We start from the raw sequence: 15,723 nt of genomic DNA, 5'->3' as shown, positions 1-15,723 counted from the left end.
CAAGAGGCATCATTGTGGAAAAAATTATTACTCATCTTTTCTTTGCATTTGAACAAAAAGTGGCATGTCCAAAATGATTCATACCCTTCTCAATAACCAATAGAAAAGCCTTTATTGGCTATTACAGCAATCAAACGCTTCTTATAATTGCTGACCAGCTTTTTGCATGTCTCCACTGGTATTTTTGCCCATTCATCTTTAGTGAAGAGCTTCAACTCTTTCAGGTTGGAGGGTCTCCTTTCCATCACCCTGATCTTTAGCTCCCTCCACAGATTCTCAATTGGATTTAAGTCAGGACTCTGGCTGGGCCACTGCAAAATGTTAATGTTTTTGTCTGCTAACCATTTCTTCACCGCTTTTACTGTGTGTTTTGGGTCATTGTCGTGCTGAAATGTCCACTGGTGCCCAAGGCCAAGTTTCTGATGTTGTTGCTAAGAATTTTGATGTATTGCTCCTTTTTCATGGTGTGGTTTGCAAAGGGTATGCATAATTTTGGACAAGTCACTTTTTGTTCAAATGTAAAAAAAAAGCTGAGAATTTATTTATTAAAAATATTTTTTTCCACAATGATGTCTCTTGTACATCATCTTATTATCTTTTGGGAAAAGCCTGTGTCATTTCTGGTCAAAAAAAAAAAAAAAAAAAACTTGCTGGTTGAATAAAAGTAACTTTAAGTCAGAATTTGCCAGGTGTATGAATAATTTTGGGTGTGACTGTATGTATGAACCACTTAATGCAACTATAAACTTTTACCTTTTTAAATATGTGACCCAGGAGCACAAAACCATAAAAGTCATAAGGGTCATTTAAAAAAAAAAAATAGATTTATGATCTGAAAGCTGAATAAATAAGCTTTCTATTGATGTATGGTGTGTTAGGAGATACAACCCTTTGAAAATCTGGAATCTGAGGGTGCAAAAAATATCTAAATATTGAGAAAATCGCCTTTAAAGTTGTCCAAATGAAGTTCTTAGCAATGCATATTACTGATCAAATTTAAGTTTTGATGTATTTATGGTAGAAAATTTACAAAATATCCTAATGGAACATGATCTTCACTTAATATCCTAATTATTTTTGGTGTAAAAGAAGAAACAATCATTTTGACCCATACAATGTATTTTTGGCTATTGCTACAAATATACCCCTGCAACTTAAGACTGGTTTTATGGTCCAAGGTAACATATCAGTATCATTCTGAAGATATACTGATTGTAATAAGGCAAACGGCTTCTGTTTTCTTTCCCACGCTCCTCTCCAAACCTCTGTTTGTTAGCTTCACTTCCTGTCCCCTGAGATAGGCCTTCATCTGATTGATTTTTGAGGGCAGCATAGATGTATCCTTTGCTGCATTTGATATCCCACATTCCTGTGTGTTCCATTCCGTGAGCTGAAAAATAAAAACGGCATCTGAAAGTTGTGGTTGGTGGTCAATTTGTTTGTAAATGTATACCAGCTTTTTCTAGTCAGAAAATAGTATTGTAGTAATTAAAAATTGCTTTACCACCAAAGCTCCTTCTATTTTGTTGTAGATTATTAAGCTGTTGCCTCATAAGTCTGTCCGAAATCATTCTGTGAGATAGGGCCTACCTTTCAGCTCAAAAGTCAAAGTTTTCAGATGCAGCCTGACTTATTTTAGTGAGCAGGTACGAAAACCGCAAAACGAGCGGACTGCTTTATGGCAGCAACAATCTGGTAAGATTGTTACCAGAGGACAATCTGGTTAGTTTTAAAAAACGCTCTTTACTCAATTTGACCTACATATACATACATATTGAGACTACAAGCAAGCTAAAGCTGGCAAATTGAGCTCATTCACCTATTTTACAACTACTTTCCCGCTGACGAGTGGCAGAAGCCCCTCCCATGACGCGAATTCGCGTCTGTTGTGAAGAAAATGTCACGATTTTACCGCGCGAATGGTGCGAGTAAACTCAAATGTTCAAGCGTTCAACTACGCACGAATAGCGCATTTTTTCCGCGCAAGTCGCGAATTTTACCGCGCAACAGATGCGAATTCGCGTCATGGGAGGGGCTTCTGCCACTCGTCAGCGGGAAAGTAGTTGTAAAATAGGTGAATGAGCTCAATTTGCCAGCTTTAGCTTGCTTGTAGTCTCAATATGTATGTATATGTAGGTCAAATTGAGTAAAGAGCGTTTTTTAAAACTTACCAGATTGTCCTCTTCACTCACTTTCTTCCAAGCAAGATCCTTTTTATTCCTGTTTCTATAAAAGTACAAAGATGTATCGTACAGCTCCGAGTAACCACAGACAGCAACGGTGATTTTGTCCTCCATTGTTGTTTCGGATTTCTGCCTCCGTCACTACTAGAGCAAGCTCCTGATTGGTTAACGCGGCGCAAATTTTCGCCAAAGTTCAGATTTTTGAACTCGCGTGTTTCGCGCGGCAATAGCTTGAAACGCTCAATGCGCGCCGCTTCATTTGCGCTATTCGCGCCGCAGGATAGCTATTCGCGTCTTTGCATTGACTTACATGTAAATCACTCGCGCTTGCCGCTTCATTCGCGTCCGGTGTGAACGCACCTTAAGAGTGGGCGCGGTCATTTGTAAATATTATGGGTGTAGGTAGCTTTCCGGTCTCATCCGTGTCCAGATATTTTTAGCTCTAAAACAGCTTGTTTTGCTGCTTAATATTGCAAATTGGGGTATCCCTGCTGAAAAAAAGCATATGCTGGTTAGGTATGTTTTGGTGCTGGGATGCTGGTTTTAGCTGGTTTATGCTGGACCTTTGCTGGTTTTAGCTGGTCCTTTGCTGTTTTATGCTGGTCATGTTGCTGGTCAAGGACCAGCATAAACCATCAAAGGACCAGCAAAAAACAGCAAAGGACCAGCAAAAACCAGCAAAGGTCCAGCATAAACCAGCTAAAACCAGCATCCCAGCACCAAAACATACCTAACCAGCATATGCTGTTTTTTTCAGCAGGATATGCACTTTTAATTTATTCTAATTTTACAGTAATACCAATAACTGTGATAACTATATGTGACCCTGGACCACAAAACCAGTCTTAAGTAGCATGGATATTGGTAGCAATAGTCAAAAATACTTCATGGGGCAACATTATCAATTTTTCTTTTATGCCATAAAGATATTTTGTATCTACCGTAAATGAATCAAAACTTAATTTTTCATTAGTAATATGCATTGCTAAGAACTTCATTTGGACAATTCTTTAAGGCATTTTAAGGCATTGTTTTCAATATTTGCTGACCCCCCCCCCCCCCCCCCCCAGCTAAAACCAGCCGGTCTTAGCAGGTTGGTTTTAGAATGGTTTTGGACACTTCCTTAGCTGGCCAGGCTCGTCTCAGCTGGAACAACCAGCTAAAACCAGCTTGACCAGCCAGTCACCCTGTTGAAAAAAAGAATATGCTGTTAGGTAGGTTTTGAAGCATGTATACTGGTTTGAGCTGGTTTAAAATGGCCCTTAGCTGGTCATGAGCTGGTCATAAACTGGTTTAAACTGGTCATGTGCTGGTCATAAGCTGGCCCTGAGCAGGAGCTAGTTGCTTAGGACCAGCTCAAACCAGATCAAACCAGCATCCATGCTTCAAAACTTACCCTGCTGAAAAAAAAAAAAAAAAAACAGCTAAAAACATCCTAGGCTGGCCAGCCTTGCCAGGCAGGAAGACCAGCTAAAACCAGCTACTTCCAGCTCAACCCAGCTCAAACCAGCCAACCAGCATAGGCTGGTTTTAGCTGTTCTTTTTCAGGGTATTTCTCCGGCACCCCTCCACTCACTCTCGAGGCTGAGGATGTGAGACGGGTGCTTCGTGCTGTCAACCCCAGGAAAGCTACAGGCCCGGATGGAGTACCAGGGAAGGTGCTCAAGGCATGTGCTGACCAGCTAGCACAGGTCTTCACTGACATTTTCAACCTGTCACTGAATCAAGCCATCATCCCAGCCTGCTTAAAATCTGCCACCATCATTCCGGTGCCCAAAAATTCACCCACAACCAGCCTCAATGACTTTCGCCCCGTAGCAATCACCCCAGTCATCACCAAGTGCTTTGAAAAACTGGTCCTGAGACACATCAAAGCTTGTCTCCCCTCTACCATAGACCCATATCAATTTGCATACCGGTCAAATAGATCCACTGAAGACGCAATAGCCATCACCCTCCACTCTGCACTGAGCCATCTGGAGAAAAAGGGGAGTTACGTCAGGATGCTATTCATTGACTATAGCTCAGCTTTCAATACAATAATACCGGACATTTTAATCGCCAAGCTAACCAACCTGGGACTTTCACTATCCACCTGCTCATGGATTAAAGACTTTCTAGTCAATCGACCACAACAGGTGAAACTGGGTCGCCATCTTTCAACTGTCCGCACTCTCAGTACTGGCTCCCCCCAGGGCTGTGTGCTAAGCCCACTTCTCTACTCACTTTACACATCTGACTGCAGTTCCGCCCACCCAGAGAACATCATTGTCAAATTTGCTGATGACACAACAGTGGTGGGGCTGATAACAGGAGGGGACGAGACGGCCTACAGAAATGAGGTCCTGAAACTTGGGGAGTGGTGTGCATCTAACTGCCTGGCACTGAATATCACCAAGACCAAAGAAATCATTCTGGACTTCCGGTGGATCAGAGCCGCCCCTGCCCCCCTGTACATCAACAGCGAACGTGTGGAGCGAGTGGAGTCCTTCAAATTTCTCGGGGTCCACATCTCTGCAGACCTCTCCTGGTCAGTTAACACCTCAGCTCTAGTTAAAAAGTCCCAGCAGCGGTTATACTTCCTGAGGGTGCTCAGGAAGCAACAACTACACACAAGTCTGCTGGTGAATTTCTATCGTGCCACCATTGAGAGCTTGCTGACCTACGCTGTGTCAGTGTGGTACTCTAGCTGCACAGAAGCTGACAGGAAGAGACTGCAGAGGGTGACCAATACTGCACAAAAAATCATCGGCTGCCCTCTGCCCACTATTACCTCCATTTATAACGCCCGCTGTCTCAGCAGGGCTAGGAACATTTTAAAGGACAATACTCACCCCGGTTTTCAGCTCTTTAACTTGCTGCCCTCTGGCAGGCGTTATAGGTCTATACATGCCAGAACAAATAGACTCAGGGACAGTTTCTTCCCCAAAGCTGTTTCCATATTGAACTCAGATTTGCACTGAAAACTGTTATATTACTATCATATTGCACTTACATTATACCTCCATTTTTGCACTATTTATACTACCTCTACCATACTGTATGCTGCTCACCATTTTGGACCATGGTATGTCTAATCTGTTTTATTGTACGTCTGTGGATGTCTGTTGTAGTTGTAGTTCTTTAGTACAGTACTTATACATTGCGCTGTGTGCACTTTTAAGGAGCTGCTCTAAATCTCATTGTACTATGTATAATGACAATAAAGGCTTTCTATTCTATTCTATTCTATTCTATTCTATTCTATTCTATTCTATAACCAGCATATGCTGGGTGTTTTTCAACAGGGCAGGCTGGGAGACCAGCTAAAACCAGATACTTTTAGCATAAACCAGCTAAGATCAGCCAACCAGCCTAGGCTGGTTTTAGCTGTTTTTTCCAACAGGGCAGGCTGGGAGACCAGCTAAAACCAGATACTTCCAGCATAAACCAGTTAAGACCAGCCAACCAGCCTAGGCTGTTTTTAGCTATTTTTTTCAGCAGGGTATAACCAGCATACTGTATGCTGTTTTTTTCAACAGGGCAGGCTGGGAGACCAGCTAAAACCAGTTGGGAGACCAGCTAAAACCTGGTTGACCAGCCTGGTTGACCTAAAACCTGCTGACCAGCTATGACCAGCTAAAACCAGCCTGGATGACCAGCTAAAACCTGCTGATCAGTTATGACCAGCTAAAACCAGCCTGGATGACCAGCTAAAACCTGCTGACCAGCTATGACCAGCTAAAACAGCATGGTTGACCAGCAAAAACCTGCTGACCAGCTAAAACCAGCCTGGTTGACCAGCTTGGTTGAGCTCAAGCTTGCTGACCAGCTATGACCAGCTAAAACCAGCCTGGATGACCAGCTAAAACCTGCTGATCAGTTATGACCAGCTAAAACCAGCCTGGACGACCAGCTAAAACCTGCTGATCAGTTATGACCAGCTAAAACTAGCCTGGATGACCAGCTAAAACCTGCTGATCAGTTGTGACCAGCTAAAACCAGCCTGCTGATCAGTTATGACCAGCTAAAACCAGCCTGGATGACCAGCTAAAACCTGCTGACCAGCTATGACCAGCTAAAACCAGCATGGTTGACCAGCTAAAACCTGCTGACCAGCTAAAACCAGCCTGGTTGACCAGCTTGGTTGACCTAAAGCCTGCTGACCAGCTATGACCAGCTAAAACCAGCCTGGATGACCAGCTAAAACCTGCTGATCAGTTATGACCAGCTAAAACCAGCCTGGATGACCAGCTAAAACCTGCTGACCAGTTATGACCAGCTAAAACTAGCATGGTTGACCAGCAAAAACCTGCTGACCAGCTAAAACCAGCCTGGTTGACCGGCTTGGTTGACCTCAAGCCTGCTGACCAGCTATGACCAGCTAAAACCAGCCTGGATGACCAGCTAAAACCTGCTGACCAGTTATGACCAGCTAAAACCAGCCTGAACGACCAGCTAAAACCTGCTGACCAGTTATGACCAGCTAAAACCAGCCTGGACGACCAGCTAAAACCTGCTGATCAGTTATGACCAGCTAAAACCTGCTGACCAGTTACGACCAGCTAAAACCAGCCTGGACGACCAGCTAAAACCTGCTGATCAGTTATGACCAGCTAAAACCAGCCTGGACGACCAGCTAAAACCTGCTGATCAGTTATGACCAGCTAAAACCAGCCTGGACGACCAGCTAAAACCTGCTGATCAGTTATGACCAGCTAAAACCAGCCTGGACGACCAGCTAAAACCTGCTGATCAGTTATGACCAGCTAAAACCAGCCTGGATGACCAGCTAAAACCAGCCTGGACGACCAGCTAAAACCTGCTGACCAGTTATGACCAGCTAAAACCAGCATGGTTGACCAGAAAAAACCTGCTGACCAGCTAAAACCAGCCTGGTTGACCGGCTTGGTTGACCTCAAGCCTGCTGACCAGCTATGACCAGCTAAAACCAGCCTGGATGACCAGCTAAAACCTGCTGACCAGTTATGACCAGCTAAAACCAGCCAGGACGACGAGCTAAAACCTGCTGACCAGTTATGACCAGCTAAAACCAGCCTGGACGACCAGCTAAAACCTGCTGATCAGTTATGACCAGCTAAAACCTGCTGACCAGTTATGACCAGCTAAAACCAGCCTGGATGACCAGCTAAAACCTGCTGATCAGTTATGACCAGCTAAAACCAGCCTGGACGACCAGCTAAAACCTGCTGATCAGTTATGACCAGCTAAAACCAGCCTGGACGACCAGCTAAAACCTGCTGATCAGTTATGACCAGCTAAAACCAGCCTGGACGACCAGCTAAAACCTGCTGATCAGTTATGACCAGCTAAAACCAGCCTGGACGACCAGCTAAAACCTGCTGATCAGTTATGACCAGCTAAAACCAGCCTGGATGACCAGCTAAAACCTGCTGATCAGTTATGACCAGCTAAAACCAGCCTGGATGACCAGCTAAAACCTGCTGACCAGTTATGACCCGCTAAAACCAGCATGGTTGACCAGCAAAAACCTGCTGACCAACTAAAACCAGCCTGGATGACCAGCTAAAACCTGTTGATCAGTTATGACCAGCTAAAACCAGCCTGGTTGACCAGCTAAAACCTGCTGATCAGTTATGACCAGCTAAAACCAGCCTGGACGACCAGCTAAAACCGCCCTGGATGACCAGCTAAAACCAGCCTGGATGACCAGCTAAAACGTCTCAGGTTACGTAGGTAACCCTAGTTCCCTGAGGACAGGGAACGAGACGCTGCGTCCTGGTTAGGACACTTTGGGAACTGCCCTCAGCGTGACCGGTTCTGAAGCTCTTATAAAACAACGACAATGAACTTGACATTGACCGGCGCCAGCCCATGACGTCATTAACAAGGCGCCTACTAGTATAAAGGGGCGCTTGTGAATACATCAACCATCTTTTTGTCTGATGGAGACGTAAGTGGGGCCCGAAGCATGGCTACGAGACGCAGCGTCTCGTTCCCTGTCCTCAGGGAACTAGGGTTACCTACGTAACCTGAGACGTTCCCTTCCGGAGGGAACTCTACGCTGCGTCCTGGTTAGTACACTTTGGGAACGATATACCCACGCCGCCATGCTGAGGAGTAAGTGAACAACTGACTGATTGAGGAGTCAAGAAGGAACATCACTCCCCACTACCGGCGAGAATCGCTCGGGCCGACGTCACAGCTGGCTCGGCCACCCAAGCACGGAACTCCTAGGAGTGGAGGCCTGATACTTCTAAGCGAGAGTAGGCCTACCTACACTCACCGCTAGTAGTGAAGCTTACCCTTAAGCCTTCACACTAGACGGGGGTTCTGAGGAGCGGAGGCTCTAAAGAGACTCTCTAATCGAGAGAAAGCCTAGCAACACTCTGTGCTTGCGGGGAACTCTGGGAGTGGAGGTCGGAGACCTAACTACACTCAACACTGGAGGTGATCCATGAGGCTCCAGGAGCCTAAGCAATAGAACCACTTAAGTGGAGTTCTCAGGAGAGTGGAGGCTTCTGCAAGAAGACTCTTTAGATGAGAGGAAGCCTAGCGACACTCGATCCTATAAGTAGTGCTGTCTGTAGTGGAGTTGGAAAAACCCAGGGGTTTTTAGAACCAACTCTAGAATGGGAACGGAGGATAATGCGTAACCCATACCATACAGGATTTTACAAAAGAACCCAACCTTAGGGGGGAATCTTTACCACTCATGTGGATTTTAGAAAGTGCCCAAGGACTTGCGTGTGCACTTACCACTTCACGTGGGTTTTAAGGAGTGCTCAAAAGCTTCGCGTGAGTACTCACCACTTACTGTGGGTTTGAGGAGGTGCCCAGAGCATAGCGAGGGAAACACCATATAATTATCACAGGCGACAGCAAAGCCTGGAGCTTCGGAGCTCTGTAAGAGTGGAGGTCTCAAACATAAACCCTTGTATGAGGGGAGACCTGACTACACTCATGCTTGTAAGTACAGAGGCGGAGCTTCTGGAGAACGGAGGCTTCACAGAAGACTCTCTAGGGAGAGGAAACCTTGACAACGTTCACTCCACTAGCTCTCAGGAGTGGAGGTCTCAAAATAACCCCTTCAGTGAGGGGAGACCTGGCTACACTCACGCCTAAAGTACTGAAGGCGGAGCTTCTGGAGAACGGAGGCTTCACAACAGAATCTCAGGAAGAGAGGAAACCTGACAACGTTCAATCCACTAGCTCTTAGGAGTGGAGATCTCAATAACCCTTCGTGAGGGGAGACCTGACTACACTCACGCCTGGAGGGAAAGACTGGAAGCGGAGCTTCTGGAGAACGGGGGCCTCACCAGAGGGGAAGCCCCAACACGCTCAATCCGCCAGCTCTTTACGAGTGGAGGCCTCAACGCTCTAAGTGAGGAGAGACCTGGCTACACTCACGCTTGGAGGTACTAAAAACGGAGCTTCTGGGGAACGGAGGCCTTCATAGAGACTCTCAGAATGAGAGGAACACCTGACAACGCTCAACCTCCCAGCTCTACAGAGTGGAGATCTCACACCAAATATACAGTGAGGGGAGATCTAGCTACACTCACGTCTGAAAGTACCCGGAGCGGAGCTTCAGGGGAACGGAGGCTTCACAGAGACCCTCGGATGAGGGGAAGCCTAGCAACGCTCAATCTCCTAGCTCTATGGAGTGGAGATCTCACCCAAATATTTTTAGTGAGGGGAGACCTAGCTACACTCAACGCTCAGAGAATACCGGGACTCACAGCAGGGCCCAAATGCTCAGAGCAGGGCCCTGTAGAGTGGAGGCTTTGAAACGAATCTCACAGAGAGAAAAAAGCCTGACAACACTCGGTCTTGGTGAGCGGTATTCTAATAGTCCCTAGCGAGAGATGCTCGAGAGTGGAGGTCTTAACGAAAAACCCACTGAGGGGAGACCTGGCTACACTCAACGCTACAAGTACATGAACCCACATCACAGGAATCTGTAGAGTGGAGGCTTCAAGTCTGGAAAGAGAGAGCCTTAACAATACTCAGCTTTGGCAGAGGGCTCAAAGCACAGAGCACAGCAGTTAGCGAGGCCTAAGCAGGCCTACCAGCTAAATACCACGAGTATGTACTTGTAAGCGGAGCACTGAGGGGAGCGAAGGCTGCAACTGGACGGTTCTCAAGCAGGAGAACACATCTAACCATTCTAAGTCTAAACCATAGGGAAGACCAGTCGCCCGACCTACATCATGACGCCACTAGGCGAAAGGAGGTCTGATCAGCAGCAGCGAAGAGCGGAGGCTCCTACAGAAGGACTCTCGATCGAGAGGAAGCCTGCAGCACCCTGACAACGCTCACCGAGGCAGGAAAGTCTAGGAGTGGAGGTGCTAACCAACAGAGCTCATTAATAATGAGGGGAGACCTACTACACTCAACCCCCTAAATGCTATCTGGACAGAGCTGTAAGCGCCTATACAGGGTTCAAAAGGTGAAACCTGGAGGTCCAGACCAGGGCTTCCGCCAAGGAGGACCTAACACTGTAAGCTTCGGTGTAGAGCGAGGCTCACGAGAGCCTACCAGCTCCCAGAACTGCCCAAATCTGATAGAACTGTGAGAAATCAGCCTAGACAAGAACCTCCATAGAGGGGCATCTCGTCAGCGCAACTCTCAGAGAGAGGAGGCCTGAAAAAATCCTCACACTTAGGGGGGGGTTTTCTAAACTTTCCTCTCTCACTAAAGAAACTTCTTTCTTTCCCTTTTTGACAGGGCCCTGGGGAGCGGGGCCTTCAGTGCACTGACTCACAAAGAGAGGTAGCCCATGCGCTCAACCCTGGGTTGCTCCTATCTTCTTAAAAAGAGGGTGGGGAACCTACCCTAACCTCCCGGTCTTCACACTCAGACGAGCGGAGTCAAGAGGGACTCTTACCACGGGACGGGGTAGACTGCCACACCCAGTAGGTGTGTAGACATGCATATGCAGGTATAAATAGTGCCTAAGCCGAGCTCAAAAGCAGCGGAGGCTTCAAGGGATAACTCTCAGAATGAGAGGAAGCCTGACAACGCCTAACCCCTACAGGAGTTATTTACGAGTGGAGGTCTTGGTACACTAACTCACAAACGAGGGAAGACCTGGCTACACTCGACACTCAGGGACCTTAGGAGCTCAGTAGCTCAAATACTAAAGTCTCACCCAAGCGGAGCTGGTAGACAAAGAATACGTACATATACATATACACAACCACCTATATGTCAGTTCATGTACCGGGCCAACGGATTGAATTTATCAATCTATCATCAGCCCAGCCCCAGAGTCTTAAGGGGAAAAAAAGGGGCGGGTGGCCGCACGACGTGAGGGAGAAGGGAGAGGATCGTTTCCCTACGATCCCATCTCCCATAATGCACATCACGTCTCCTCTGAGACCTACCCCTCCCAGGAGGAGGGTCTCGAGTGGCCACACAAACCGCCTGGCCCTGCCTCCAGCCCGCAGGCCAGGAGGGGCCAGGCTCCCCCTGCGTTCGGGTGGAGATGAGGACCGGTGAGAAATAACAGACCCCAAAGGATCTATTAGCCGCTGAGCACGCCTCCGCCTCCCTGAGTTAGTCGAACATCGTAACAACGGATGTACCGAATAATTCGGAAGGCGAGACTGGCGCATCGAGGAGAAAGCACTCATCTTTCTCCCCGATGTCTGCCAAAATTCACCTACAAGCCTGTGGTGTGAAACAGCTCAGCCATCTACACGGGTCTTCATCCTCCAGCAGATCAGCCCGGTACGCCTGCAACACTGCCACTGCGTGCAGGCAGCACCAGCCTGACCCGCTGCCGCGTATGCCCTCAGCGTCGACGCCACCCACGCCGAGAGACAGCAAACGTAGGGCTGGGCGATATGGCTAAAATCTATATCACGATATCAGTGTTTCATATCAGTCGATATCGATAATTATTGATATTTTTATGACCAATTTAAAATAAGGACCAGGAGAAAAATATATTACACTCAAGCATTTTTATTTTAAACTTAACCTGCCTCTGATCATAATCCCCTCAGTTATTAAGACAGAAATGTCATCAACCATGGAAAACTCAAATAATTTAAATGTAAACATAAGTCTAAAGTCACAATATACACTTAATTATCTCTTAATCCTCAATTCAAACCCCATTCATTGTCGATGAAGTGAATGGTCAAGCTAATGTATGGCCCAGAAGTACGGCTTGACCACAGGTCAGAGGTTGTTGCAAAGTAGGCTACTTGGCTGATAATATTTATTTCTGCACAGATTGCTGGTTGCCAGTAGCCAACATTACTTCTTTCCCGGTACTTTAGCCTTTACTTTGTGTAATAACAAAAATATTTATTTAAGTGAAAAAATAAGTCCAAAACTTTCAACATTTTGAACAATAGGGCCTTACAATCTTTTTTTTTTTTTTTCCAGAAATTCTTGTTTTAATTTTTCTGATAATCAAATGAAAGCAAAATCACTGATTTATTTTTAAAAATAAAAATAAACAGAGCTTTACTGTTAAAATTAATACATAGAAGAAAAATTATATTCAGTTAAAAAAAGGTTTAATAATAATAGTATTTTTTCAACAATTAAGTGGTGACTCTTTATTTTATTTTTTATCATATATATTGTTTTATGAAAATAATTTAAATGTGAACATATAAACACCTACATTATACTGTACAAAGTAATACAAGACTAATATTGTTCTGTTACATGTTAAACCGTACTTTTATTTTGACAGGTTGCCGTGAAGTTTCAGTGTGTAATACAGTATGAATGATGCTAGTTTCACTAATGAAACGGTAAAATTGACAAAAAGTGACACTCACAGCAGCTTTGGAGATGTATTTATTGGAGTTTGTCTGTTCATGTGAGATGCAAAGGCCAAAAATTAGCGGGAGCGTCACGTGTGCAGTATGCGTGTAGTGAAAATAAAACGCGTCTACTCCATTCATACACATAGAGGCAAACGGAACATGCAGGATTCTTATTGAAACGGTCTTTTTGCATTTCAGTTTTCACAGACACTAGTCCATATCGCGATCTGAATTAATTAACAGACCAACTTTTGATTTATTGGTCCAAAAATCGACGAATTCCGCGGCATTCCGCCCTATAGTAAAGTCCGTTTTTATGAATGGAGTCCGCGATCCCGTCTGTGAGAGACATTGTAAACGCGCGATCATGTAGAGACAGAAATCAAATGCCGTCGTGTAAATAAGATAAATAACATAAGGCTATTTAGTTTGTTTAATACAACAACATGGACCCGTTCTGTAGGAAAGATAACCTTAACTTCTATTGTGATCTGGCGCTATGAACTGAACGTTAAAGGGGGGCTGGGCGGGCCGACGAATACAAAATATCGAATGTTTAATCGAACACATTTTTTATTGATATCGATCTCTTGTCTATCGCGGCATATATCGTTACCGTTTTATCGCCCAGCCCTAAGCAAACGTATCCTCAGGTTATGGCATCGACGGCCTGCCATACTCACGCACTCACTCTGCACCAGCATAACTAACATGCTGATATAGATGAGTGCGGCTGAATATGGTTTATCCCATGCCCTCCCGATCCTAATATAGATCAGGAGGGAATGGGATGTATATGGGGACTGGTCTGTTATGGTCAGGGTGAAATTGCTCATATAAATTGCTATGAGCAACCTCCCCCTGCACGTGCTTTCACCGCAGATCAAAGCAGACCGCAGCGCGGCTCATAACAGACAACAGCTCATCATACGCGGGGCAGGCAGGCTGTGAGAGCTCAGAAAAACACTTTTCGCCCATAACAGCCACATCCTGCTTACCTGGCTAAAACCAGTAGAGCACTTGCTGCTGTATCAAAGGATGTCAGAGATTAATACATCCTTCGCCCGCAGCTCGCCCTCGTCCGCGGCTGACGAGCGTGAGAGATTACACGTCTCTCAACTCGTGTGCGCGCTTCATCTGTAACCACCGCGGGCTCGTTCTCCGTGCAGCCTCGGCTGCAACGGGACCCGAGCCGCGTAGGGCAGATAAATGTCCCGATTCCCTCGGAAAAGGGGACAAACGAGAGCGGAGTTTCCTTAGAGAAACTCTCACGATGGACGCGCTCTGCACTCTCAAGAACAGAGCGCGCGTGCTCACACCCAAACACATAACAAACAGGCTGCGCACGTCATCTGGTGTCAGATTTCTCTGACACGGATTCTGCACACTTGCTGAACTGTATACTCTAGGAATCATCATTCTACTCGAGCTTAGAACAAGGTACGGCTGAAGAACAAAAAGATGGTTGATGTAGGCTGTGTCCAAATTCAGGGTCTACATCCTTCGGAGGACTCATTTGAAGGATGTTACGTCACAGCACCGCGACGAAGGCTGTCCAAATTCGTAGGATCCTTCAAATGCGGCCCACAAATACGTCCTCCTTTTCCCCGAATTGGAAGGATGGGTCTGGTGGATCCTTTCCCGTCCTACCTATCCCATAATTCCTTTCGGCAGAGCGCTTCAAATAATGGCGGACAAAACGAGCGGTAGTAATGATGCAAGTTTTAAAAAAACTGGCGTTTCAAAAAATATTTTTTTACAGCGGATGTCTAGTTAGGCCTTTGGTTTTAGCGTTAAACTTATTTTTTTTTTACATTTGTATGTTTATATGTTAAAAAACATCACTTTTGTAAACTAGCTTCTTTCTTACTGCCTGTGTGAATATCCCCTTACACACAGCTAATTTCTTGTTAGTGATTGAAGCTGTTTTTAACGCTTTTTGGGACGAAAGAGCAGTTATTTTGTTTTGTGCAGTACAGATAACCTTACTTTTTGCTTAGCGCTGTCACGGTTGCTAGGCGATAGGATACGAGCAACGGGGAAGGGAGGGAACTGAAAGAAGGGTAGGCTGTCCAAATTCACTGACACCTACTTCCAGGTTTTGCGGTCTTCGGAGGACCCCTCCTCCGAAGACCTGGTAGGAAGGATCCTAAGGAGGATGCAGACCCTGAATTTGGACACAGCCGTATTCACAAGCGCCCCTTTATACTAGTAGGCGCCTTGTTAATGACGTCATGGGCTGGCGCCGGTCAATGTCAAGTTCATTGTCGTTGTTTTATAAGAGCTTCAGAACCGGTCACGCTGAGGGCAGTTCCCAAAGTGTCCTAACCAGGACGCAGCGTAGAGTTCCCTCCGGAAGGGAACCTGCTGATCAGTTATGACCAGCTAAAACCAGCCTGGATGACCAGCTAAAACCTGCTGATCAGTTATGACCAGCTAAAACCAGCCTGGATGACCAGCTAAAACCTGCTGATCAGTTATGACCAGCTAAAACCAGCCTGGATGACCAGCTAAAACCTGCTGATCAGTTATGACCAGCTAAAACCAGCCTGGTTGACCAGCTAAAACCTGCTGATCAGTTATGACCAGCTAAAACCAGCCTGGATGAACAGCTAAAACCTGCTGACCAGTTATGACCAGCTAAAACCAGCCTGGATGACCAGCTAAAACCTGCTGATCAGTTATGACCAGCTAAAACCTGCTGATCAGTTATGACCAGCTAAAACCAGCCTGGATGAACAGCTAAAACCTGCTGATCAGTTATGACCAGCTAAAACCAGCCTGGA

Source organism: Garra rufa, chromosome 17 (assembly GCF_049309525.1).
Source record: "Garra rufa chromosome 17, GarRuf1.0, whole genome shotgun sequence".
NCBI lineage: Eukaryota > Metazoa > Chordata > Actinopteri > Cypriniformes > Cyprinidae > Garra > Garra rufa.
The sequence above is the reverse complement of the archived record's forward strand: the minus strand, read 5'-3'. Positions refer to the sequence as shown.